The following is a 5797-nucleotide window of genomic DNA, read 5'->3' as shown; positions in this document are numbered from 1 at the left end:
GCTCAGGACATTTCACCATGCATTCATTTCAGATGGTTTCATATGATTAAAATAATATGGTTTTGAATAACTTATTTTATTTCTCTTGAATATGGTTTGATTACTTTCAAACCATGCTACTGTCTTTATGCTGTATTCTCCAGTATGTATTAGGGATGGTGTTTGGTAAATACACCATTTAATTTTGTAAACAATACATATAATTACTATGATTGTTTTAATTAAGACATGGGTCATATTAATGACGTTACATGAAGGGCTGCAAGGACTATATTGCTACAGACACTTTATGCACAACTGAGGGTGATGCAGCAGGGAAAGATCAACATGAATCCTGTACTGTATTATAAGCAAGATGATCATGCACATTACTGATGTTCAGCACCTGAAGAGGACAGAGATGAGAAATTTTTGACACAGAGGTACAAATTAGGTATTTTATATTATGATTTTTTGTACACCGTCTTACTGAATGACACATTGACATTGTGTGATAGTACAATGAAGTGTCACAGTATGTATTGATTGTTTAAATTGGTGTCTTTGTTTACTGTCAACACTGTATTTTTGCTCCTAATCTATTAAAATAAATTGAGTCTATTCTAAATAGGCACTGGTGTATATTTTTTGGGTCTGTTCTTATTCAAAGATAACTATAACTTGCAACTTACATATTGGCAAGTTGTTGAAAAGACCATCTAATCAGCACAGTTTGTTGTTCATGATGAGAATAGATTTGTGTATGTTTTACTGCTCTTCCACCCCCAGGGACCCAGTAGAGTCCCCTGGAAGAGCAAAGAAAATTAACATTTCAAATGGTTGTAAATCAAAGTCTTTGGCTGTCTTTTTTAATGGCTGTAAATCAAATATCTTTAATGAGAAATTTGGCAAGACAACTACTTATGCTACATTAATTGAATAATGTTAGACAGAGTTTTCAAACATATATGGAAAGGTGGTATAAAGGTGTTTAAAAAGTGCTCTTAGTAAAATACCAAATTTCAGCCTGCCTCTTAAATATGTCATAGATGTTTGCACAACAAATATGTTTAGATATACCTTTGTTCAAAAAAAAGATTGTATTTTCCCAGTTTTATTATTTAACATTTTAAACTACATTACCCATAAGCCTCTGCCATTTAATCAATAGGATGCGAAAAACATGGCACTGTTATTTGTAGTTTAATTAGGTTATGCTCGGGGTTAGGGTTATGATCTCGGTAAAGTGCTAATTTCTCACGAAATAGCTACACTGACCTGTTAACTGAATGTATTAATTATGTAATAATACCAGCAAAACGTACTTTGCAAACTTCAAAGCCAATGGAAACCCAGTTGAGCAGAGTTTACTATATGGACATATATTTACATATATGGACATATATGGTCATTTATGACAGGATCTTCCAGGTTTTTGTGGTGAATGGACAGACTTGATCAGTTGAAGATTTATTTGTCCCCATTTAATATAGAAACGTCAACAACAGATTGCATTGTGTGGTTAACATGATGCAGTAATATATTTGTTGATTATAGTGTTGTTGTTTTTTCCAAACAAGGGTGTAATGGCTCCCATTGTATACACTGTATACAATAATATTAAGTAATGTACATTATTTAAATTCAAAAGTGTGCATATACTCTGTAAAAAAAGTAATTAATGTTTAATTTGCTTACAAAAAACACCTATGATAATTCTTCAGACAATAATTATTCAAACATGTCAAACATGCAGCATGCTATTCAATTTTGCTTTCATAACATTTACAGTGTATTTGTGGTGTATTAAAGGTATTCAATTTATCACTTTTATGTTTCCTGAAAATAGACCCTACAAACTTGCCATTCTTAGCTCTGCTAGTTGAAGAACAGGAATATATATAAACCACACACACACATTACAATTTTTCCAATGTTCATTGATATGTCAAACTTTTCCAAGACAAACATTGTGCCCAGAACAGTACTCTCCCTCCAGTTTGTGCCACTATGAAAAAAAAAATCAAAAACAAAAAACGAAGTTATAATAAAATATAACAACTTAAAACAATGACTGATTTATTAAAGTAATTAATGGGTTCATGGAAACAAATATGTAACTACATTATCTACTATTGAAAAATAAAAATAGAATTTGTGTACAGAAAATGTCATAAAATGCCAGTTAATATTAATTTTTTCCTTTTAATGAAAAAAATAAATAAACAAATAAAAATTAAATATTAAAATTATTATTCTCCTGTAATCACTGTTTGCCTATATTGTGACAAAATGCAGGACCAATTAAAAAAGTTAACAATTCTATTTTTTAGACAGTTATAATTTTGCTAAGACTGGAAGTTGGCAATAAAGGCACTAGAGCAGATGTGCCACATGAGAGAGAGATGTGGACGTTTTTGGAAGGGCTGATATTGTAGAGAGCTGATGGAGAAGGACCAAGTAATCTGTGAGAAATCCTGCAAGACAGGAAAATTTATCCATGATTAACAATAAAAACACCGACAACAACAAATAGCAGACAACAACATGCTGTAACTGCAGCGTGTATAAAAACAGTAAACAGGCCGTTATCGTCTATTGCCGTGGATGCAAACTTCTAACTCATCAAGAAGTGTCTTTCTGCATTGTAAATAACATTCCTTTCATGCATATGAAATTTTTTTTTTATGAGTCTCATGAAACTGCATGAACTAGCCTTTTCTGACTGAGAAAAGACGTTTTACAGCGTTTCCAATCATGCCTTGGTTTCATAAGCTAAGATGCCTAAAATCACTATTGGCGTTCCTAGAAGGCTCTAACTAAGCGTTTTATGAACTGAGGCTCTAACTAAATTTGATATGCATAAAACTTCTAACACATCAAGAAGTGTCTTTCTGCATTGTAAATAACATTCCTTTCATGCATGTGAAATATTTTTTATGTGGGTCAGCTTTATTCATGAAACTGCATGAACTAGCCTTTTCTGACTGAGAAAAGACGTTTTACAGCGTTTCCAATCATGTCTTGGTTTCATAAGCTAAGATGCTAAAAAAATCACTGGCGTTCCTGGCGTTCCTAGAAGGCTCTAACTAAGCGTTTTATGAACTGAGGCTCTAACTAATTTGATATACATAAAACTTCTAACACATCAAGAAGTGTCTTTCTGCATTGTAAATAACATTCCTTTCATGCATGTGATTTTTTTTTTTATGTGGGTCAGCTTTATTCATGAAACTGCATGAACTAGCCTTTTCTGACTGAGAAAAGACGTTTTTTACAGCGTTCCAATCATGCCTTGGTTTCATAAGCTAAGATGCCTAAAATCACTATTGGCGTTCCTAGAAGGCTCTAACTAAGCGTTTTATGAACTGAGGCTCTAACTAAATTTGATATGCATAAAACTTCTAACACATCAAGAAGTGTCTTTCTGCATTGTAAATAACATTCCTTTCATGCATGAAACATTTTTTTATATGGGTCAGCTTTATTCATGAAACTGCATGAACTAGCCTTTTCTGACTGAGAAAAGACGTTTTACAGCGTTTCCAAACATGCCTTGGTTACATGAGCTAAGATGCCTAAAATCACTATTGGCGTTCCTAGAAGGCTCTAACTAAGCGTTTTATGAACTGAGGCTCTAACTAAATTTGATATGCATAAAACTTCTAACACATCAAGAAGTGTCTTTCTGCATTGTAAATAACATTCCTTTCATGCATGGAATTTTTTTTTTTTTTTTTTTATGTGGGTCAGCTTTATTCATGAAACTGCATGAACTATGAACTGCCTTTTCTGACTGAGAAAAGACGTTTTACAGCGTTTCCAATCATGTCTTTGTTTCATAACCTGAGAATCAGTCCTGGCGTTCCTAGAAGGCTCTAACTAAGCGTTTTATGAACTGAGGCTCTAACTAAATTTGATATGAACTGAGTGTCATTCTCTAACTAAATTTGATATGCATAAAACTTCTAACACATCAAGACGTGTCGTTTCTGCATTGTAAATAACATTCCTTTCATGCATATTTATGAACTGAGGCTCTAATTTTTTTTATGTGGGTCAGCTTTATTCATGAAACTGCATGAACTAGCCTTTTCTGACTGAGAAAAGACGTTTTAGAGCGTTTCCAAACATGCCACGGTTACATGAGCTAAGATGCCTAAAATCACTCCTGGCGTTCCTAGAAGGCTCTAACTATGCGTTTTATGAACTGAGGCTCTAACTAAATTTGATATGCAAAAAACTTCTAACACATCAAGAAGTGTCTTTCTGCATTGTAAATAACATTCCTTTCATGCATGTGAAAATTTTTTTATGGGTCAGCTTTATTCATGAAACTGCATGAACTAGGCTCTACTGAGAAAAGACGTTTTACGTTTCCAAACATGCCTTGGTTACATGAGCTAAGATGCCTAAAATCACTATTGGCGTTCCTAGAAGGCTCTAACTAAGCGTTTTATGAACTGAGGCTCTAACTAAATTTGATATGCATAAAACTTCTAACTCATCAAGAAGTGTCTTTCTGCATTGTAAATAACATTCCTTTCATGCAGCTTTATTCATGAAAATTTTTTTTATGGGTCAGCTTTATTCATGAAACTGCATTTTCTGACTGAGAAAAGACGTTTTACAGCGTTTCCAATCATGCCTTGGTTTCATAAGCTAAGATGCCTAAAATCACTATTGGCGTTCCTAGAAGGCTCTAACTAAGCGTTTTATGAACTGAGGCTCTAACTAAATTTGATATGCATAAAACTTCTAACACATCAAGAAGTGTCTTTCTGCATTGTAAATAACATTCCTTTCATGCATATGAAATTTTTTTTTATATGGGTCAGCTTTATTCATGAAACTGCATGAACTAGCCTTTTCTGACTGAGAAAAGACGTTTTACAGCGTTTCCAATCATGTCTTGGTTTCATAAGCTAAGATGCCTAAAATCACTATTGGCGTTCCTAGAAGGCTCTAACTAAGCGTTTTATGAACTGAGGCTCTAACTAAATTTGATATGCATAAAACTTCTAACACATCAAGAAGTGTCTTTCTGCATTGTAAATAACATTCCTTTCATGCATGTGAAATTTTTTTATATGGGTCAGCTTTATTCATGAAACTGCATGAACTAGCCTTTTCTGACTGAGAAAAGACGTTTTACAGCGTTTCCAATCATGTCTTTGTTTCATAACCTGATGCCTAAAATCACTATTGGCGTTCCTAGAAGGCTCTAACTAAGTTTTTTATGAACTGAGGCTCTAACTAAATTTGATATGCATAAAACTTCTAACACATCAAGAAGTGTCATTCTGCATTGTAAATAACATTCCTTTCATGCATGTGAAAATTTTTTTTTATGTGGGTCAGCTTTATTCATGAAACTGCATGAACTAGCCTTTTTTGACTGAGAAAAGACGTTTTACAGCGTTTCCAAACATTGTCTTTGTTTCATAACCTGAGAATCAGTCCTGGCGTTCCTAGAAGGCTCTAACTAAGCGTTTTATGAACTGAGGCTCTAACTAAATTTGATATGCATAAAACTTCTAACACATCAAGACGTGTCATTCTGCATTGTAAATAACATTCCTTTCATGCATGTGATTTTTTTTTTTATGTGGGTCAGCTTTATTCATGAAACTGCATGAACTAGCCTTTTCTGACTGAGAAAAGACGTTTTAGAGCGTTTCCAAACATGCCACGGTTACATGAGCTAAGATGCCTAAAATCACTCCTGGCGTTCCTAGAAGGCTCTAACTAAGCGTTTTATGAACTGAGGCTCTAACTAAATTTGATATACATTAAACTTCTAACTCATCAAGAAGTG

The sequence above is a fragment of the Labeo rohita genome, chromosome 15 (assembly GCF_022985175.1).
Source record: "Labeo rohita strain BAU-BD-2019 chromosome 15, IGBB_LRoh.1.0, whole genome shotgun sequence".
Lineage (NCBI taxonomy): Eukaryota > Metazoa > Chordata > Actinopteri > Cypriniformes > Cyprinidae > Labeo > Labeo rohita.
This window is presented reverse-complemented; position numbering follows the sequence as displayed.